The sequence below is a fragment of the Dama dama genome, chromosome 14 (genome assembly GCF_033118175.1).
Source record: "Dama dama isolate Ldn47 chromosome 14, ASM3311817v1, whole genome shotgun sequence".
In the NCBI taxonomy this organism is placed as follows: Eukaryota; Metazoa; Chordata; class Mammalia; order Artiodactyla; family Cervidae; genus Dama; species Dama dama.
The window spans coordinates 70,752,532-70,776,237 of NC_083694.1; positions in this window are offsets into that span (position 1 = coordinate 70,752,532).

Below are 23,706 nucleotides of genomic sequence, written 5' to 3' on the forward strand. Positions count from 1 at the left end.
ATGATTCACATGTGATGGTTTGAAGACCACTCTTGAAGAAACTCAAATGGTGGGAGACAGACAACAGCAAAGCAGCCTCTAGGACTAGAGGAACCAAGTCACCCAGAAAGTTAATCAAAGGAAGATTCAGGTCCAAGGATTCAGTCAACACAACAGTAGGGCTAGGAGTCTGAGCCTCAGGAAATAAGGCAAGTTCCCCTCCCCTCCATGCTTTTGACTTCAGGGGAATCAAGCCACCCAGGAGAGGGTAGAGGAGGTTTCAGGGAAAAACAATCAATCAAATAGCAAAAGTTTTTCTATGCTCAAGGAAAATAGTGATTATTCTGATTTGATGTTGTTTGTCTCTTGCTCTCTTCATTCATTTATTAATTTATGTTTTGACTGCACTATGATTCCAAATTCTGTTGCTCCAAATACAAGCTTGCTCATGAATCTGAGAACTATGCCTAAACATCCTCCTAAAAACTTGATAATATATATATATATATCTTTACATATATATACTTTATATGTATATATAAAGTATAATTCAGCATCTTGTTGTCCCCAAATTAACTTTCTCCCTTAAATTCTTGTTACTCAAATAATAAAAAAAAGAAAATTAGAATCCCCCTTTTTTATATCTATATACCAGGGGCTAGAATACCAAGAAGTTCATCTATATTTGCTACAATAAGCAGTAGAGCGGCAAGGATCTTCTGGCCATTTCACACACCTTCAAACAGAGGCTTGAAATAAAAGCATGAAGAGGCAAATATATGAACCCTGCAGTCCCAATTTCCAGCTTGAGTTTCTTTCCATTTGGTCCCCCACTGGTGAATTGAGTGTCCCTAATGTAGTTTGGAATTGGGAATTGGAGAATTATCTGGGCCAATCTGTCTAGTGGATAATTTGATTGAAGAAAAACATAAGGAAAGGCTCCATCACTCAAAGTCATGTGCAGCATGTATTGTCTCCTATTCTACCATTAGCAATTCATTCTTTAGAAAACTTATTTTTAAATGTAAATAAGTACCATTGCCAAAGTAAATAATTACAGCAAACTTTTCAAACTGAATTCCCAGGACCCCTCAAGGTTCCCTTGAACATTTCCCAGGACCCATCAAAGGGGACAAGACTCACCAAGCCCTCTAGGCTACCAGTCTCATCAGCTTTAACCAGATGCACTTTTTCTTTTTTTTCCCTCTGAGAAGTTTAGGAGCTTCATGCAAGAGCATTTGTAGAAAAGATGCGTTACCTTTGAAATGTCAAAAATAATTTGTAAGAGTGGAAAAAACTGGAAACATTCTAAACATCCATCCTCCTAAATTATCCTGCTTCCATACAATGAAATGTAGGAGGCCACTAAAAAGATAATATAGGCTTATATGACCTGAAGTTGAAACATTTGGATACTTCATTAAGAGAGAAAGTCAATAGCAAAAGACAGTACTTCTTTGTTCTTTCAGCAGCAAGTTTTGGACTAGTTCTAAATGTGTTCAAACTGTATATTTATGCACATAAATATGCACAACGTAGTTTAGGAAAAGCTCATAACTTTCAACTTAAAAATTTGGACTTGGAGTTTGGGGTATACATTTAATATTTCACTATTACTCTTCTGTTGCTTTCACATTTTGATCTTTGCAAAAAAACTTTTAGTTTTAAAATTTTTGAAAGTTATTGCATTAAGGTATCACTTTTCATTATGAACATCTTGGAAGATATCAGTAATCACTTTCTTTCCACAGTGACAATTACCTCTGAGGAAAGGAACCCCTGAAAGGTAAATGCTGATATGAATGTGGTTCACAGAGGTGGAACGATGAGGAGAGGTCCTAACCTGTTTGGTACCCTGACATTTGACAGGGAAATTCCTCCTGGTGAGGAGAAACTAAGTATATTTATATACTATATATCAATTACATAATATATAATTAATATATTATATATAATACAATATATACTATACATAATTATTATACATTAATATATATTATATTATATATATGTTATAAATATGCATAATACTATATATAAGTTATATAACATAAAAATGTATATAATATGCACACATTATATAATATATATTCATATATATATTTATGTAAATGGCTGAGACAAAAGCCTCACCTTTCACACTCTTTTGCTTAGTCCTCTGATTATGAATATCCTCTGAATGATTCCCAGCAGAGAAACTAGGTCCAGACGGCAGAGGACTACAAGTCAGATATTAAAGGAAAATAATTTTCTTCGAGGCATCGCAAGGCTGTTATTTGGGTTGGACACTGACTCTGAAAAAAATCACCCAGATTTGTGCCCATCTCTCCACTTCCTGCGTCTGGGTAGGAGACACAGTCCTTGGAGTCTAAGCGCACAGGAGTCAGGAAGCCTGGGTCTGTGTCCGAGCTTCCTTGATTCGTCACTTGTGATCCCTGTGGAATGAAGGAATTGGACTTAGCTTTTCTCCAAGCTCTCTACAACTCCGAGTGCTGTTACAACCCACCACAGGCAGACACATCTCCCGGGGCTTCCCACTCGCCTGCGTCTCTGACTCCCCTCTCCCCAAAGGGCTCCAAGAATAAAACGCCGCCCTCCTTCCCACGGCCCATCCCCTCCCTGGCTGCTGCGGCACTGTCTGTTCCACGGCCCCTGCGTGCCAGACGGAGCCCAGGGCCCCAGGCTTCCCCTGTGAAGACGAGGCCTCAGGCCGCTTCACCAGGGCCCCGTGGAGCCGCGCTCTCGGGACCATCGGTCATGATCTCTCAGAGGGAGGACGATGAGCAGTCACAGTCAACTGGCCTCCATCCTCAAGTGGGCTCTCAGCGTCCACTCGAGAAGGCAGCGGCCAGATGACTCAGGTCAGGTCATCATTTGAGGTGCAGAATCACCCTCACTTTCACCCTCACTCCTCGCCGTACCCCTGCCCGCTCTGAGGGGGAAGAAAGGAGGGGACCCCGCCACTCTGAGGGGGAAGAAAGGGGGTGAACCCACCTGCTCTGAGGGGAAGGCTGGGGGTGACCCCAATCGCTCTGAGGGGGAAGAAAGGGCGGGACCCTGCCGCCCTGAGGGGAAGGCTGGGGGTGACCCCGCCACTATGAGGGGGAAGAAAGGGGGGGACCCCGCCGCTCTGAGGGGAAGGCTGGGGGTGAGCCCACCCGCTCTGAGGGGAAGGCTGGGGGTGAGCCTGCCTGCTCTGAGGGGGGAGAAAGGGGGGGACCCCACCACTCTGAGGGGAAGGCTGGGGGTGACCCTGACCGCTCTGAGGGGAAAGAAAGGGGGGGACCCCACCGCTCTGAGGGGGAGGTGGTGGTGACCCCCCGCCCGCTCTCAGGAGAAGCCTGTTGGTGACCCCCGCCAGCTCTGAGAGGGAGGTGGTGGTGACCCCCACCTGCTCTGAGGGGAAAGCCTGGTGGTGACCCCCACCTGCTCTGAGGGGAAGGCAAGGGGTGAACCCCGCCGGCTCTGAGGGGAAGGCTGGTGTGACCAGGAGAGGATGTCCGTCCGGGTGCCACGGGGGCACCGGGCAGACAGAGGCAGCCCCTCAGATGCAGCCCCGGGCAGGCCAGACCGTAAACACACAGCTGCCGGGGCCTCTGCGTCCTGGGAACCCGGCCTCCCTGCCTGCTTGCCCAGCGCGCCCGTGGGTGGTCTTGCTGAAACCCGGGACGTGGAGAGTGTCAAAGAGCTCTTAGGTGTAAACACAGCGTTGCGGCCAGGAGAGGCTGTGCACACAGGGTGCGGGTCACCCAAGGCAAGGCTCTCTCAAGAACAGGACACTTTGTCCTCCATAGCTCAGGTCACGGGAGCCCCGACTTCCGAAGGACCCAAGAGTCATCCTTGACTTGGCTCCTTCACTCCCTGTCCAGTCAGCCACACAGTCAGGTGAACTCAGGGTCCTAGAGTGCCCTCAGATCCACCAGCCCCTCTCCCCGCCCTCTGCCTCTCAGCCCTCATCGCCCTTTTCTGAAGAGTCGGTGTAGCCTCTCAACCCGCCTTCCTGTGCCAGTCTTGCTCTTGAAAAGTCATTCTTGGCTTTGAAGCCTGAGCTTTCCAGCAGGCAAATATAATCATGAAACTCCCCAATGCAATCATGAAACCCATGGAAAAACATTCAATGATCCTTAACTTTCTCAACACACACACACACACACACACACACAACAACAATGGAGTAGGGTCAAAACAGTCAATCTCCAAATGACATTCAGGGCCTTTGGTCAGCTGGCTGAATGTCTGCCCCATAGCAACAGCATTAGGAGTGTTAGATATGTGTTAGGTAACTGGTATGTCCAAGATAACAAACCAGGGTTCTGCATATGAAAAATATTTTTAAAAGTCAGATGAGTCTCAATCTTGCTATGTTCAAACACATCTGCTCCCCTGAACCTCCTCACCTCTGCAGGTGCCGTTCCTTCTGCAGAAAGCGCGCTTTGTGTCAATTTTATCCTCTGTCATTCCATGTCCAGCCAAGGCATCCTGTGAGTCCGAGCTCCCCTGCACATGGCCGGCTGCTCCCTCCTGAGTCCCTGCAGAACCCTAGCATCACACTGTTTTGGTGCTGCCTGCCGCTACGTACTCGCTTGATTTCCCCCTTGGCTTGGAGCTCTTTGGGAGGCAAGAACTGTATCTTTCATCCATCCCTATAATGTGTCTTTCACTGCGCCTGGAGTTTATTTAACCAGGTTTTTGATAAATAAGGGAAAGAGGGATACTGTTGATAGGAAATCAGGGGTTCTAGTAACCAAACATCAGCCTGAGAGGGCAAGTGAGGGCACTTGGCCAGGATCCCGGAAGGAGAGAGCTTTTCTTCTCCTCTCCTGAACCCCCAATGCATTCCCCTATACCCATTCCTCCATAAGGCGTATCTCAGGGGAGGTGGAAGGCAAGGGCCTTCAAAAATGAGAGACAGGGCTGAAAAACCTCAGTCCTAAAGGGTGAGGACTCTGCCCTCTGGGGCCACACTGTTGCCGTTTCGAGCTTGTCCTGTTCCCTTGCTTCTTGGCAGGCTCAAGCTGGCATTTCGCAATGTGATGAAAAGTTAGGACACTTCCTTTACACAAGTAGGTAAGTTTGAGGCAAATAGCTTGTATTGGATAAAATTCTTGAGGCATCTCAACTCATTTATAAGGACCTTTCCCTCATTTGGTTGTACCTCATGGCCTCTCCTTTATGACCCCCATTCAGGTGTGCATACAATGAGCAAATCTGACCTCTGACCAGCCCTTTTGGATAAGGCCCTCATTATAGATCCAAATGGAAATCAGTGTCCGCAGATCATTGAATACTGGTTAAAGGATTCCTTAATTTCTTCCCCCTTTTGACCCACCACCCCACACCTCTGATCTCCACTCAAGGAATCCTAGCTGTAGGCACTGGGGCAGGTCTAACTGACTTGACCCCCACTTCCTGGTCTGCACAGTGGGGAAAATAATAATATTCCCTAAACCAAAGAGTTATTGTGAAGATTGCAAAGGTTAACCCAATACTTAATGCAGGTAAATATAAATATTCAATAATAATAATAACCAGAAACCCCTTCTGTAGGGCAGGGATGCCTTAGATACTTTTTGAATTTCAATGATTTTAATGCCTCTCTTTCTAACCCCTACAAATAGATTCCCTGAGTTGCTCTTTTCAGGACCAACGATGTTCTTCTAATCATGTTCCCAAGTACCTTCACCGAGAGCAAATTATCCTGCTGCCTGATATGTTTCTCCAATGGCTTCCCTTTTCTTTTTGCACCTGACTTACTTTCCGGAAAAAGCTTGAGAAGCCCCATCCACCCAGATCTTGTCCTGTCTGTGCAGGTCCCAAGTGCACAGATGAGTCCAGGGAGTCTTATACAGCTGTCTTGGGAAAACCAATGGTAAGAATTCTGCAGGAACTAAAATGGGGACATTTATCTCAGAGGGTCATCTGATATTTTACTTTCAGTTAAAAAGAAAAAATCTCCCCCAGCATCACTGAGTTGACAAAATATCTCAAAACAAAGATTAAGGAAGGAAAAAAACTCAACATGACCAAATTTCTCTCCTAAGGGGATAGACCTGCCAGTTCAAGGAATGAAGCCGAAACATCTGGGAGTCCCCCCACCTTTTGTCTAAACACAGTGCTTTAGACAAAACACACACTGTGCTTTAGCTAAACACACACTGATTTAGAGACTAGTCCTCCAGCACCAGAGAGGATTAGGGAGAAGCAGACCCAGAGTGAACAGAACCGACTCATTAGAAAAGACCCTAATGCTGGGAAAGACTGACAGCAGAAGGCGAAGGGGGTGACAGAGGATGAGATGGTTGGATGGCATCACCAATTCGATGGACATGAGTTTGAGCAAGTTCCAGGAGATAGTGATGGACAGGGAGGCCTGGTGTGCTGCAGTCCATGGGGTCACAAAGAGTCGGACAGGACTGAGTGACTGAACAAGAACAAGAGCCAGAAAAATCCAGGGAGTCTTTGCAATGTCGGGCTCACTCTTGCTGTGTTACAGCACTAGCCTTCTGCTGACTGCCTGGCCCGTCTCTCCCTGTTGGAATCCCCTCCGCCCTTCCTCTGAGGACATTGTCCTCTGTAGAATCCCCTGTTCCTCCCATTGCCAATAAATAGAGCCACACTTCCCCACGTGTGGCCCCAGACCCCAATGGAAGGGTCTCCTGTGATCACAATCACTGACACAGCTGCTCAGCCCTTCTCCCCACCCACTGAGTCACGATTTGCATGGGAGGGGCCTGAACCTCTTCATTTCCAGGAAAGACTGCAGGATTCAAAGTGTGAGATGTCTTGTTATAGAAGGGTCCACATCTGTGGCCCACTCAAGACCCTTCATGGAAAAAAAAAAAAAAACCCTGTCCTCTATTCCTCATCTCCAACGTTACCTCCCTCGACTCCCTGAGGAACGCCACTGGCCGCCCCCAAGGTGTGTGCTCACAACTCCCCACATCCAACTTGCCGATTCCTATTTCAAGGTCCTCCTCCTCTTCCTTCAAACCTCACTTCTGTCAAAATTTGAGTGTGTATTAATTTCTGAGATTGATTGCATTGAGTACCCTCTGAAGAAGGCTCTGTGCCCTCAAGTTTATGACAACGTGTAACATGTGGTTCCTGCCCTCTGGGAGCTCTAAGTTCCTCCGGGAACATCCTGCTCTAAGGTTGAGCAGGAAGATAAGGAGGCAGACGTCGGCAACCGTAGTAAGAGGTGAAATGAAAAAGCAACAACAGTGCTACAGAAGGGAGCGGGTATCGGTTATCCAGAAACGGGTGTTTTCTCCAAGGTCTTTCCGCATGGATGGAACTAGAGGCGAGATGAGAGAAGTGGGAGAGTGAAGGCAGAGGGGAAAAAAGAGTGTGAGCAGAGGTGGGATAGTGAAGACGATAAACAGGATGAGAGGTAGCACAATTCGGCTTGTTTGTGAAGAAATGTGAGAGACTCAGCTGAAACCTTGATTAGTGTGTCCTCAGCTCTGCCCCTCCTTTGAGCTCCTTATGTTTGTATGATCTGAGTCACCTCAAGTAGAACACTTAGTACAGAGGCCTGTTCATTTCTTTGAATCGCTATCGGTATGTTTCTGAAGGCCAAGATTTTTCTCATTATTAAACATTTTCATTGGAGAGAATTGGACAATATAGAAAATTGGTAAAAATTAAGTTACTCCTAAATCTACCATGTGGAAACACCACTCTTAGCATTTTGGCTGATCCTTAAAACATTTTTCTTCTATACATCTCTCTCTCTCTCTCTCTCTCTCTATATATATATATATATATATATATACACACACACACACACATATATAATAGATATTATAGATATATAGATATTATATATGTATTTCTCCTAAAAACTGAAATAAGACTGCATATAACTTTCTACCTTAATTTTTAACTTTGCAGGTTTGAGTACAAACCCACATCATTAAATATTTCTTGAAAACATTGTTGGGAACAGCTGCCTAATATTCTAACATAAGGACATTCAAGTCCATTTTATTATACCTGGTATTTCCTCAGTGTAATTCTATGTGTGCATGTGTGTGCTCAGTCGTGTCCAACTCTGTCTGACTCCATGGACTCTAGCCCACTAGGCTTTGCTGTCCATGGAACTTTTCTAGCAAGAATACTGGAACTGGTTGTGATTTCCTTCTTCAGGGATCTTCCTGACCCAGGGATCAAATCTGCATCTCCCACGTCTCCTGCATTGACAGGCAGATTCTTTACCACTGCACCACCTAAGAAGGCATAATTCTATGGAATGTCAAAAAATGACTTAGTAACAGATTAAATCAAGTTAACATATTTTTTTTCCTTCAGGATTCTTTTATGTCTTTGAAGAATTTCAATGTAGATTTTGATTCTTCAAGAAGGAGTTTTAGCAAATGGTAATTCCCAAATGTATTAATAATGAAATCTTTTTTTCAAAACAAGCATTTCATGGGATTCATGTTCCATGAAAGTTTAGAAAATACTGGTTTAACCTTTACTACTTTGTAAGACATTTGGATGGTTTCCAGTTTTCCAATAGCATAAATAATGCTTAGCTAGTGATCTTTGTGGGATTCCCAGGTGGTGCTAGTGGTAAAGAACCCCCCTGCCAGTGCAGGAGATATAAGAGACTCGGGTTTGATCCTTGGGTCAGGAAGATCCCCTGGAGGAGGGCATGGCAACCCACTCCAGTATTCTTGCCTGGAGAGTCCCATGGACAGAGGAGCCTGTAGGGCTACAGTCAATGGGGTTGCACAGAGTCGGACATGACTGAAGCGATTAAGCACACAGTGATCTTTGTACATAAAATCCAGGCTGCAGTTCTCAATATTTCTTTAGGATAGACTCCTAGAAGTAGAATTGTGAGGTCAAAGAATGTGGCTTTTACACTTTTTAATAAATAATCATATTCCACCCACTCTGCCTGATGACCACCAGCCTCCTGACCTCGGAGATGGTGCTGAGTGGTTTTCGCACCTCCCTGTTGCCTAGCCTCCTGCCCTTCTTTTAGAAGGCCCTCAGCAAGCATTTGATGATGGTGATAATGATGTTAAGGAAGAAAGAATTGTCTATTAGGGGAGAGGATAGGTTCAGAGCAGGGGGAATTACATACTTCAGTAGAAAGTGTCAGTATAAAATAGTCCTCAACGCAGGTTATCACACGTCAGCCAGCCTCAGTTCAGCTGTTCAACTCATTCTCTGAATGACCTTGGCCAAATTACAGTGATAATAACACCCAACTCATAGGTGTGTAGCAAGAACTAAACTAGAAGTTAGGCGCAAGGCTTACAGCACAGGCCTGGCCTCCTAGAAGCACCGAATAAACAGGGCTGTTACATCACCATCTTTGGCTAGTGTCTAGAACCCAAAGGAAAAGTGAACATTCCTGTAAGAAGACAAACTTGTATGAGTTACACAAGAGCAGAGTCCATAGCAGCTGATGGGAACAAAGCTTGCATCCGGGGAGACCTCAAGGAGCAATGGCCAGGGAATGGACTGGGTCTGTTACGGATGGCCACGGTGACAGCAAAGGTGGCCGATGGGGAAAGATGGGAGTCAGCCAAGGCAACCAGAGACTGCATTACTGTTGAAAAGAAGTCAAATCTCTTTTGGCATAGCAAAGACTAACATTCATCTAAACTCCTCTCCCCTGGGAAAATTCAGTGATCCCATTTCCACTTCCAGAGGTAATCGACCATCTCCCCCTGGACACAATGTAGTGGCCACTAGCCAGCTCTTACCTGGCGGCTCCCCGTCACTGCCTAAGCGACCGTGGGCTCTTCAGGCTCAGAGTCCCAGATGAGACACTGACAAGAACAACTCTGATGCCTAGTAGCTCCCTGGGCCCTCTTGTTTACTTCTTTATTTCGAAGGATTCATACTTGTTTCATTCATTCACTAGCTACATTTTTTCTGGATTCCCTGGGTGCATCCAACCCAGAACCAAAAGCTTGACCATTTGACTACATTTCTGAAATCTGAAAAGAAATGTAACTTCAGAGCTCTGAAATGAGCCCAGAGCAGGGGCACTGATGGTGTCAGACTGAGTCCCACCCACCTCTTCAGAGCTTCTTTCTCCCTGCCATGCTTTTCCCCATTACTCTCAAAGCTACTAAGAGTTAACGAGTGTTAAAAGCCCTTAGATCTATTTAGAGGGAAGGCCAATTTACTGTGATTAAATGCAAGGTAGCATTCAATTAGCAGAAGATAAACACAACATATCAACCCACTAGGATAATTTTTAAATCAAAAGTTAGAGCACACATAGGCTGCTGCCATAATAATTTACTAATTTAATGACGGTGGAGCTTTTTAAGATCTTGCCATTCTCTAGGAGTGTGTATGGAGGACACCCCTAATGTTAATTAGAGCTTGCTTCATTAACAACTTAACCAAAAGGCCACACTTTGCGAAATTATTTGGGAGCCTACAAGGAATGAGAGTTGATGAAAAGAAATTACCATGAGTATCTTTCCCATCAGTTAATGAAGAGGATGATGTATAAATCATTAGCAGGGGCCATATGGTGACAGTCAGGAAAAGAAAGAAGAGTTTGGAATTTATGGATGGGAGTAGGGCAGATGGCTGGGAAGAATGTGTGAAGGCACATGCCTTGTCATATACATGCTCCCTGTGGCAGCAAAGACCCGCTCTGCCTCGCAGACTGCAGGGTGGTTTTGTTTGGCGGACAGCTGTTGCCTACACCTCTGGGCTCTGGCCGACAGTCAGTCACCTCCCGCCGAGTGCCGAAGCTTTGACAGACAGTAAATACTTCTGAACTTATGATGAATTCATTGGCCAGCACTCCAGTTGGAAGGACACCTCCCAGGTTCAGCGCAGCCCTTTCTGCACCAGGTGGTCAGCTCCTTTGAAGATGTGTACACTGATCCATTAACTGTTCAAGCCAACTTGGGATTCTAGAGAGCAGCGCCCCCTGACAGTCTGGGAAATGGGTTCCAAAGACTGCTGCACACGGGGATCAATTGGAGGGCTTTTCAACATTCAGTTTTTGGCTCCCACCCCCAGACATTTAATCAAGTGGGGTATGCTATGGACTAAATGTTTGCATCCTCACCAAAACTCATAGAGTGGAACCCTACTTATCAAAGGGATGGCATTTGGAGATGACTTTGGGAAGATAGATGGGGGGAGGGGTTTATCTTTTTGGTCTTTGGGCCACGAGAATGGTGCCCTCATGGTGGGATTAGTGTCCTTTCAAGAAGAGTCATGAGAGAGCTTGCCTTCTCGCTCCATGTTCTGCCATGTAAAGGAGAAGATACCTGCAAATCAGACACCAAGCCTGCCAAGCCCTTGATCTTGGACTTCCCAGCCTCTAGGACTGTGATTCTGGAGAAGAGAACATTCTTATTGCTAAAACTAGCCAGTCTAATGGTATTTTTGTTGTAGCAGTCTGAATGTACTGCTGCTACTGCTGCTGCTAAGTCACTTCAGTCGTGTCCGACTCTGTGCGACCCCATAGACGGCAGCCCACCAGGCTCCACCGTCCCTGGGATTCTCCAGGCAAGAACACTGGAGTGGGTTGCCATTTCCTTCTCTAATGCATGAAAGTGAAAAGTGAAAGTGAAGTTGCTCAGTTGTGTCCGACTCTTCGCGACCCCATGGACCACAGCCTACCAGGCTCCTCCGTCCATGGGCTTTTCCAGGCGAAAGTACTGGAGTGGGGTGCCATTGCCTTCTCCACTGACTAACATAGGATATATCATCTGAGCCTGGAGACTTTTTAAAGCTCCACCCGCCCCAATGTTTCTAAGATGTAGCGAAGCCTGGACTCATTGGTCTAGGGCCCAAGCCCAAAGTCTGCGGCAGATGAAAGGCTCTGATTTGTACCACATCCTGGAAACTGGGAGGAGAATGTCCCCAGCAAGGCTGCTGACCATCGAGGGATGTGGCCTTTAGAAAAAGCAAGGTCTTTAGAATGAATAAAGCTTGGGTTAGAAGCCCAGTGCCACTTCTTACTTTGGCTAGTTATCCTCTCTGAGTTTTCTGCTCTGTAAAATGGAGGAGGCAATGTTTTTATGAGAAGTTATGTTAGTATTAAATAAAATAACTATATAAAGAATACATAGCCTGAAAAAACATAAGTGGAGCAATGGTTTGTTTAACCAATGAGACTTAACTTATTGAGACTTAACTAGCAGGAAAAAAAAAAAAAAAGAGGATCATGGGCCAATAGTATCTAGTGCTAGTCTGAAATTGATAAAGAAACTGTAGGAGTGCCTTCAATAAACCCAGGACACTGTGGTAATAAGTGCATTTTGTGATGTGTCAACTGGGAACCAGACACTACTGTAGGCACTTCATAAAGACTTCTTAGACTGTTGGTTGGTAAATGTGTCAGTCAGGATTTTCAGACAAGGAGCAGACCAGAGAGAAGCTGTTCCGAAGGAATTCCACTAGTCCTGAGCACGTGCTATCCGAGGCAGTAGGCCATGGTGGTGGAGAGAATACCTGTTCATTTCCCAAGAGGATGCAATGTGATCTGGTGGAAAGAGACCTGGTTACAATTGTTCATCTGCCACTCCCAAGCTGAACAATTGTGGGTACATTTCTTCATCACTCAGACTCTCTGTTCATTATCATAAGGAACAGAGAAAGAGTTCATCAAGCAGAAGGCACAAAATGAGATGATATAGGTAAAAGTGAAGATCACAGTGCCAGGTCCTCAGCAAGAACTCAGTCACCAGGTCGCTGAAATATGCATTCTGCGTAGCAGAGGGCTCCCCCGAGGAGTGGGAGGAGTATGGAAGGCAGCCTGGCAGCCCAACTTCTGGGCCTGTGAGGACCCGGCAACTTGCATGCACTTCCCTGTTTCCAAGCCAACACCAGACCTAATGAGCCCTTGAAACCATCCACTTCTGGCTCCCAGACACATTCATACACCCGTGGGCACTTTGTTCCAGGCAAGCCCCTCAGATGGAGCTGAAAAAACCAAAAGGGGCAGCAGCCATGCCATCCCATAGGCATGACGTTTGGCACCTCATTTAGACTGCAGTCAAGAGAAAAGCCAGGTGCCACCCCCACTCAGCACCAATCCTTTCGGCAGGAACCCCCAACCCCCCTAACTAGGGGAATCTTCTCCCTACTGATACCCAAATAGCTATTTGAATAGCTATAACAGGAGGAGCTGTTGGAACAAAAGGTCAGGGCTGATTTGAAGTCGGTCTTTATATCAGCAATTGCTTTTAAAGACGTCATTCTCCCAACTCTGTGAGCCCCTGAAGATAAAATATATATATATATAAATGTACAAATGACTTTATGACTTTGATTATACAACTTCTGAGAAAATATCCCTATGAACTGTTAAGGAAGACTAAAGATATTGTGATAAAGAAGGCTCTTTGAAATTCTGCTTTAAAAAAAAATCTATGTCATAAGATATGAATGTAGCCCAAGCCCTGATAAAAGTCGTGTCATCCTTTTGCCATGGAAGCTGCTAAGGCATGAAAAGGACCACGGGCCTGGAGATCTTTGCTGCCTTTAAAGTCTGGCTTATTAACATGCATTAGAGTCTTCCTGAAGATGGGTCTGGCCAAAGGTTATCAACAAAAACTTAATTTAATGAGCCCGGAACATGGGGAGAGGAGCCCTGCCAAGCCAGCACTGGGAGGGATTGGGAGCAAGGGCATTTCATTTTCTGAAAAGGAGAAATAAAGACAAACTCATTAAAGCAGAAGGTACTGCATTGTTGGTTTTTATCCTCAGAGCACCGCTCTCTGTGGGGGTGTTGCTCACTCTCATTTTGGGGACTAAAATCTCACCCCACCCAAAATAGAAGCAGATGATGATAAAGGCTTTGAGGGAAGAGGAGAGCCACAGGGAAGGCTGTTCCATGGACCAGCAGCAGAGCTGAGATGTGACAGCCACTGCGTGCAGGGGGCCAGTGGGCTCCTCGGGGGCAGAGGCGCTGCCTGCTGAAATCTGGTTACCAGCGGATCTGGGCCATTGCTTCCATCACAGCTGTGCGAATGCAAATAAGAATTCAGGGAACCCTGAGGACAGAGAAAGCTGCTCAAAGAACAGAGCACAAACCCTCTCCAAGCATGGAAATGAATTGTTCTGAGGCTAGAATGCTGAGGACATCTTTTGGGGTAAATCACACAGGAGTCCCAGACCACATGTCTACAAAATTCAGTTCAGTTCAGTCACTCAGTCATGTCTGACACTTTGCCACCCCATGGACTGCAGCACACCAGGCTTCCCTGTCTATCACCAACTCTCAGAGTGTGCTCAAACTCATGTCCATCAAATCGGTGATGCCATCCAACCATCTCATCCTCTGTCACCCCCTTCTCCTCCTGCCTTCAATTTTGCCCAGCATCAGGGTCTTTTCTAGTGAGTCAGTTCTTTGCATCAGGTGGCCAAAGTATGGGAGTTTCAGCTTCAGCATCAGTCCTTTCAGGACTGAATATTCAGGACTGATTTCCTTTAGGATGGACTGGTTGGGTCTCCTTGAAGTCCAAGGGACTCTCAAAGAGTCTTCTCCAACACCACAGTTCAGAAGCATCAATTCTTTGGAGCTCAGCTTTCTTTATAGCCCAACTCTCACATCCATACATGACTACTGGAAAAACCATAGCCTTGACAAGACAGACCTTTGTTGGCAAAGTAATGTCTCTGCTTTTTAATATGCTGTCTAGGTTGGTCATAGATTTTCTTCCAAGGAGCAAGCATCTTTTAATTTCATGGCTGCAGTCGCCATCTGCAGTGATTTTGGAGCCCCCAAAAATAAAGCCTCTGTGTCCATTGTTTCCCCATCTATTTGCCATGAAGTGATGGGACCGGATACTATGGTCTCTGATACCATGCTCTCCTGAACATGGCTACGGGAGACAGGCACATGGCGTAAGTTAGTGAACCAGGCCAGCAGTGAGATAACAGGGCATGCTGAGGTGAGAGCAGGGGCTCTTTCTAAGGGAACAGCAGACCCTCAGCTCCACTAGAGAGCTGCCCCTCCTGGAAGGGTGACATGTTACCAGATGTGATTATTTAATCAGCTGGAAACTAGAGTTTTTATGTAAAATCTCTTGATTTTAAAGCCTTAATAGCTATTTTATTTTTTAAAAACTTTTTGTGGGCCAAGTAAGACAACTCTATGGAGTGGATAGAACCTTAAGTCTGTCCATTGGGGCATTCTGACAAGTATCAGATGACAATGGATAGCCCAGCCTCGTACTGAAAGTCAGAGGACAAAGTACTTGCTAAGAGGCTGAATGAGTCATGTGCTTAGCTGCTCAGCCATGTCCGACTCTGTGCGACACCCCATGGACTGCAGCCCGCCAGGCTCCTCTGTCCATGGGGGTTCTCCAGGCATGAATAATGGACTGGGTTGCCATGTCTTCCTCCAGGGGATCTTCCCAACCCAGGAATCGAACCCAGGTCTCCCACACTGCAGGCAGATTCTTTACTAACTGAGCCACCAGGGAAATAAATGAGTTATACCATTTGCATTTATTTGTGGAAGAAAACACCATCCAGTGAGGATTGTCATGAATGGCCATGCATGTGCATGTTACACAGCAGGAGGCATTGTTTATAACAAAGACTATATAAAAGGTACCTCTTGCAGAGTGCACGACCTGCTCAACCATACCCAGCAGCCTTCGTTGCAATGCACCATGATCCTTCATTTCAGTAAGTTCCTGAGGGACGGAGAGCAAACCCATCCTAATTCCAGTCCATTGACTCAGATGGACCAGCACATTCATTCTTGACCTTCCAAAGGACTTCCATCAAAATCGATTATAAAAACAGCTCTTTGGCATTGTAAGCACTACCCAGAAAGAATGAATTTTTTCCCCTCACTTTGTTGACCACAAAGCCAAATGATCTCAAAAGCTGCATCAGCATGGACCCAATAAACTGTACTTCAGTAGTGATTTAGCCTAAGTATATTCAAGTATGAAATTTTTTTTTACATAGGAAAATATATGTAAGTTCTAGTGGCTTTCTTTGTGGTAGGTTTGTAAGAGCTGCCACTTAAGATTGATTGTTGGGCTATATGTTTTGTCCTGGAATACAATAAACCTTCACGAGGTATAGAGTTGCATCTCCAATAACCCAGAGGCTTCAAAGACAATGACAACATTGGCTGGCCAGGAGCAGGAAGTTACGTGCACCTATGATCTCATGGGAAGGGATAGAAAGGAGGTTCCAAAAATTGTCAGAAGGAAGTTTTCCTCGCATCTTGAATCAAGAAATGGCTCTTCTCCTTGGAAGCTCAACAGGAACATAAATACATGACTGCAGTATCTTCAAGGAAGAGAAATATGGGAATGTGTTAGTGAACGTGATGAGCTGTATTTCAGTAGCTTAGAAAATATGTAACCAGTAATTCCCATAGGTATTTAATAATAAGCCAGATATATAAAGACAAAGGAGGATACAAACACATTTGTTACACAGCATTAAAAATGTATCATAAACATTTGTTGACTAAAATGATATTTCAGTTTACATAATCTCCAAAGACAGAGTTTCATTCCTGATGATAAACAGTGACATTGCTTAAAGGAGGGCATGAGAAAGAAGATTGGAGCGCTCAGCTGACCCTGCCGTTGCTGGCCTTGGTGGAAGTGATGGGGCGTGACCCGTCTCTGGTCCACTGGGTCACTAATGAGGACCTTAATACTCACTCATCTGCATAGGGGCTGTCCTAAAACATAGTTTCCAGAACATAGGAAAAATAAAATAAGACACCAGTCTCCTCTATTAAGACTGGGTCAGTCTGCAGATAAAACGTGAGTGGTCAAAGTAGAATGACTCTATCTGACTTGTTCCACGCTTTACATGGGAACAAATCAAAAAATGAACTGCTACAAACATTAGACCAGAACAGTGCAGGAGCGTAATAAACACCTTCATGAAATGTTAAAACGTCTGCCTCATTTGTCTTCAGCACGAGTCAGGCGTCACTGTGAGTGTGCTTCTCGCTTCCTTTCTAAATCAGAGGCAAATTGCTGCCTTAAAAAAAGGAAAAGGGAGGGGACCCCATGTGGTCAATGATTCATTCATGGAGCCAAGAAAACTCTTCCCCGCTAAAATGATGTTTTTCCTGGGTTTGGACCCTTCGATCTTCCTCCAGCTTAAGAATATATCTTTCTCTCCTTTTCTCTCCTCTGTGAGTTTTTCAGTGGTTTCCATTATTACATGACATACTCAATCTATATGCTGACATCTCTGCAGGGTTGTCCATCCTCAGAGGCTCTTGCTGCTCCAAGCTCCTGATGCTTTGTCTCACCTGAAGGGCTGAGCAATGTCTTCTTTAGAGGAAGGCCTTCCCTACCCAAGAGGAGGCTATGAGTTGAGCACTGGGGAGCAGGGTCACATGCAGTTGGTCATGTCCACAGTTTGTACACAGTAACTTTTGAAAGAATGCGGAGAGATGGGTGGATGATCGAGTGTCCCAAGAGATAGCCTGTTTCTAAATAGAGATAAGGACCTTAGCTCGTACCCTTAGAGGGCTTTGTGTGGCTTCAGACTTTAGAATTATTATCCATAAACACATGCACATTTGGGGAATGGAGATGTATAAGAGACTCCCAGCTATGACCCCCCAGACATGGGTTAACTTGTATGTCAGAGAATTCAATGGAAGCCAAGTGCTGATGCCTCAATATAAAAACAGGCAGCAAGGTGGGAATGAGCTTTCAGCACTATATAAATAACATCATGAGATGCCTCTTAGCCCAAGGCCCAGAGTCTGGAGGGAAATATCAGTTGGGATTGAGACATGGAGCCATTCACTTGCTTCTCTGGTGATTACGAGGGAGAAACAAATATAAAGGAGTCATGTTTACTCGCAGAATCATTCCTTCAGGTAAATGTCCACCAATGTGGACACCAAATGTCCCTGCCCACCAATCTACTTAGAAAAGTGGTGATACTCCAGAACTCAACTCAGACATCACATTCTTGAAGAAGGCTTTCCTCTCTGCTCTGTGTTCTGGACCTACCTCAGTTGCATTTGTCACGCCGCTTTGCAACTTTTGGCTGAAGGGATGTATCTCCTATCAGAACATGAGTCCTTGCAGGCAAGAGGAAGACTTCTTCAGCTCTGCATCATTAGTACCTAGCATCACTATGTACCTGACATATAGCATGCAATCAATGTGTGTGTATGTCTGGTGTGTTAAGTCATTTCAGTCATGTCCAACTGTTTGCAACCCTATGGACTGTAGCCCACCAGGCTCCTCTGTCCATGGGATTCTCCAGGTTAGACTATTGGCGTGGGTTGCCATGCCCTCCTTCAGGGGATCTTCCCAACTCAGCGATTGAACCTGTGTCTCTAGTGTCTCCTGCCATTGGCAGGTGGTTCTTTACCACTAGCACCACCTGGGAAGTCCATGTAATCAACAAATATTTACTAATTTGGCTTGTTAAATGGTATTTCATTCTGATTTCCAGTTTCCTTCCCCTGCCCACCTGAGTAGTGTGGGTATTTATTTTTGACACTACTGTTTCTGATCCTCTGCCATTCCGCATTTGGGGCACATTTTTCTATTTCTTCTTCCACTCTTACGATTTGTCACTTGGCTCCCTTCCCTCTTCTCCAGGCCTGCTTTTGAGTCTACCAATGACTCCCATGGATGTTTCCTGGCAAAGAACTCCCAGAATTTCTTGAAGAGAGGCTATCCTTCAGTTGTCTGGCATCCCTTGGAATAACCAGAGAGAGGAGAGGATATGGAACAAAAATCTCTCAGGAGAGTAATAGAGAGGAGAAAAATAATAGCATTTATATTGCTGATGGGCTAGGGGGCTGGATAGGGAGTAAGGGACCCTTTGGTGACAAACCAGCTTTGAACTTCACCAGAAAATACCCCAAGATCCATAAAAAGACCTACAACCACTGGTTAGGGGTCTCCTCACTCAGCACAGTAGGTAGATATAGGTGGCCAGCTCTACTTTAAAGAATGGGTCCTGTGGTGTTTTTTTTCCCCCTACTCAATAGAGCTCAACCAAAATCTCTACATTTTTTTCTTTCTTAGAAAAGAATGTTCTCACAAAGTCCAGAAGTCAGGACATGAATAGAATCATCCAATGGCAGACTCCATTAGAAACATCTCAATGCTCTCTAAACATAGTCCTCCCTGAGATGCCAGATTCAGCAGTTCTGAGATATGCCCATGGAGCCTGTGATATTAATCAAATTCATGAGGGGAGGCTGAGGCCAGAATGCTGAAGGCCAATGCACCCTAACATGCTCTTCCCCCATTAAGGGGGGAGAAAGCGAGCCTCAGGGTAACGTGACATCATCCATCTAAGTAGGCAAGTGGAATAGATTTCCCGATTACCAGGTTAAGCGATGCATCAAACAGGAGCGAGGCTGGTCATTGCTAATCATTTAAATTTAGGAAGACTGAGCTCAGTGACATTATCAGGCCCACATTAAAGAGTGACTTCTCTCTGCTATCAGGAATGTATTGGTGTCCCCTCCAGGATTTATGACTCTGGGAAATCGCAGGATGGGCTGAGGCAGCAACTATCTATGGCACCAGCAGCCCATCCATCATCCCACAGCCCCAGTTCTGGTCAGCCTCAGGGGGCCGGGGCCTCTGATCTCTCCTCTCTGCTGCGCTCCTTGGGTGGTCAAGTCTACAGGCAGACTAAAGAGCAAGCATCCAGAGATGAGCTCAATTAAAATATTCTCTGTAATATCATGAAACTTCCAATCAGCTTATTTCCCTCTCGTTTTCATTTTGGGAAAACACAGCACTTTCTCATACTCCAGACTACAACAGCCACCTAAACCCAAAGATGGTTTTTCTCCCAGGACACACATGCTTCAAACTCATTGCCAGAGATTCTATTTAATTTGCTCTACAGTGGAAACAGGTATCTAAATTTAGGATTAAATTCTCAAGTGATTCTCAATCATATCAATGATAAACACTGATATCCAAGGTCCCCTTTGAAGCAAATTAGGCAGTAGAGCAGATATTTGGGGACTACCCACCAAAAAAATCACTAAACAGAATCACAGCTGGACTTGAGAACCGGAGTAAAGGCATGACTTTGGAAAAAGACTTTGGACATTATCAGCTATACCAGGGCTTATCAAACCTCAGTGCACCTATGAGTCACACAAAAAGCTTGCAACGGGCAGGTTCTGATTCAGTAGGTCCAGGGTGAAGCCTGAGTTTCTCGTCTCATGAATGCCCAAGTGATATCAGTGCAGCTGGCCCATGAATCCCACTGTGGGTCGCGAGGCCCGATAAAAATGGTACTTAACCTTGACCTCACATTAGAATCATCTAGGTTGCTTTTAAAAATTCTAATGCCATGCTCACCCCAGACCAGTCAAGTTGTAGTTACTAAGAGTGGGCCCATGCATCATCATCTTTTAAATTTCCCCAGATGATTTATTTGTACATCAAGGCCGAGAATCATTGATCTATCCTGATGAACAGCTCTGCTTTTGGACAAATTCAGTCATTACCGAGTCTTCTATGTTGAATAGTTTTGATGGACATTTAGCATAGAAATCCCTCACCGGAAATGCATGGGATCCAGTGGGATCCAGAGAAGCTGACCATGCTTCTAGATCAAGGGAAGGGTCTGAGTTGTCCTACGTGCCACACCCTTGTCAGTGTAGTGGAAGAATGTACATGTCACTCAACATGCATCAATGGGATGTAAAGAGATGTTCCTATACATGTCTTATAGATATATGTGAGTTAATAAATTTATTATTACTTAAGCTAACTTTACTTGGATGAAGGTGTCTGAACTCATATTGTCACTTGCCTTATGTAGAACAAAGGACTGAATAATGAATTTCAGTTCAGTCGCTCAGTTGTGTCCAACTCTTTGCGACCCCATGAATTGCAGCACGCCAGGCCTCCCTGTCTATTACAAACTGCCGGAGTTTACTCAAACTCATGTCCATTGAGTCAGTGATGCCATCCAACCATCTCATCCTCTGTCGTCCCCTTCTCCTCCCCCCGTCAATCTTTCCCAGCATCAAGGTCTTCTCAAATGAGTCTGCTCTTTGCATGAGGTGTCCAAAGTATTAGAGTTTCAGCTTCAACATCAGTCCTTCCAGTGAACACCCAGGACTGATCTCCTTTTAGGATGGACTGGTTGGATCTCCTTGCAGTCCAAGGGACTCTCAAGAGTCTTCTCCAACACCACAGTTCAAAAGCATCAATTCTTCGGTGCTCAGCTTTCTTTATAGTCCAACTCTCAAATCCATACCTGACCACTGGAAAAACCATAGCCTTGACTAGATGGACCTTTGCTGACAAAGTAATGTCTCTGCTTTTTAATATGCTGTCTAGATTGGTCATAACTTTCCTTCCAAGGAATAAGCGTCTTTTAATTTAATGGCTTCAGTCACCATCTGCAGTGATTTTGGAGCCCAAAAAAATAAAGTCAGCCACTGTTTCCCCATCTATTTGCCATGAGGTGATGGGACCGGATGCCATGATCTTAGTTTTCTGAATGTTGAGTTTTAAGCCAACTTTTTCACTCTCCTCTTTCACTTTCATCAAGAGGCTCTTTAGTTTTTCTTCACTTTCTGCCATAAGGGTGGTGTCATCTGCATATCTGAGGTTATTGATATTTCTCCCTATATAATGCAGTAAGTAATGCAGTAAATGATGCAGCAAAACCCTACTCTTGTCCAAAAAGTGGGAACAGGTCCACCGACTTTGACTAAAATCGTTCTACCTCCGTTACTATTTCCTCACATCCATTTCTCCCAGCATCCCCCCCCACTCTCTGTGTCAGGGTAGAAAAGTAAAGTGAATGTCTGAGGACTGCATTTCTGCTTCCAACCTCTCATAAGAAGAATGACCTTGGAAAAGTCCCCAGCTTTATGTAAGCCTTGCTTTGCTGATATTTAGCAGGATAAGAGTAATATCTGTGTCACAAAGCTTTCATGAGCATCAAGTGAGATAACGGATGGGCAAGCATCCTGCAAATGGTAAGCTGCTATAAAAATGTCACCTGTAGCTTTTTTGTGGTTGTTTCTTGCTGTTAGGAAAAATAAGCAGTGGTTTCAAAGGCGGCAGTTTATTCATAGCACTAGCTAGTATGCATCCATGCATTGTCTCACGAAGAATCCAGGCAAAGCTGGGTGCACTGCCGGTTCTGGCAGTGTTCCCACCTGAGAAAACGTCCCTGAGCTATCTAAAGCAATCAGGTTGGAGGAAGCGACATAAATTGCACTGTTCCTTACAAGCAGCGGGGGGAGTCAGACAGAGGGGGAGAAAGGGAGGGTGCAACCTAAATGATTTTTAATTATTTTCTGATTCACTACATCATTAGGGAGACAGAGAAGACTCTTAAGACGTAAGACATGGTGATCTAATGTCATTGATTTTCACATATATTTTACGAGTTATGAAATACGATGAAGCTGGGAGAGAAAAGCTTTTCAAATATGATAAGACTAGAGAATCTCTAAGCCCATTTGTAAGAAAAGAAAGTCAAATTCAGGCTGAGGCTGCAAAAGCTGGGCTTGAAAACTCCCTAGCTACCCAAACCAACTGCGAGGGTGGTTGACTGTCCCCTCCTCAATGATAAATTTAGGAATTAGTTTGTGTCCACTAACATATAAGTTTCTCTATACCATTTGCCATTGTATCCTCAACCTTTAGCATAGCAAGCCCTCAGCATATTTCAAATTAATGAAACTTAAATGTCTAACATTGCACTGGGTCCTTCAGGAACAATGGAGTATGACTTCCTTACACTGAGGTTATAATTATGTGGAGTCCTACATACAAAAATAATTTAATAAGAAACATAGACAATGGTGCAAATTACACAATTAAGCCCCAAAGAGCTACTATAAACTGTGAAGTACTAGCTTTAACCTAACAGAGGAAAAAGTAAGTATCAGCTAGTATTACATAGGATGACATTCCAGATGAGGTAGAATATGTACTTAATTCTCCAGTGCTTAGCATGCAGCCTTGAGCAACTATGATGTCCTTCCACATTCAATCAAGCAGTTTTATTCCTAGTCAATTAATCTCTTCATTTTATCCAAAGGAGAACATAAGCAAATGTCAATCAACCCATCTAAAGTATAAATGATTTGTAACATTAAAATACATTCAGTGACAGATGCAGAGTAGAAGGATGTGTGCTTACCTCCCCCCCACCCCGCCCCCCACCTTTTGAATTCCAAAATCACAACTAATTGCTGAACAACCATTGACAGGAGAATGCTAGAACCTACCAAAAGATAGCCCATCTCCAAAGGCAAAAGAGAAGCTGCAATGAGACACAGGAGGGGCACAATCATGATAAAATCAAATCCCACACCTGTCAGGTGGGTGACCCACAATCTGGAGAACAATTATACCACAGAGGTTTTCCCACTGTTGTGCAGGTTCTGAGCCCCACCTGAGGCTTCCCAGCCTGGGGATGTGGCAAAGGAACTAGGAATCCCCAGGGAATCTGACTTTGAAGGCTTGCAGGATTTGACTGCAGGAACTTTGCAGGACTGGGGGAAACAGAAACTCCAGTCTTGGAGGGCACACAGAAAACCTGGTGTGCATGGGGGCCTGGGGAAAGGGGCAATAGCCCCAAGGAGACTGAACCAGACCTGCCTACTCACGTTGGAGGGCCCCTTGCAGAGGCATGGGTCAGCAGTGGCCCACCGCGGGGACAAGGACCCCGGCAACAGCTACCCTAGGAAGCACCCACTGGCATGAGCCCTCCTGGAGGTCATCACCATGAGCCCTTCCATAGAGCCTGTAGACTCCAAGGCTG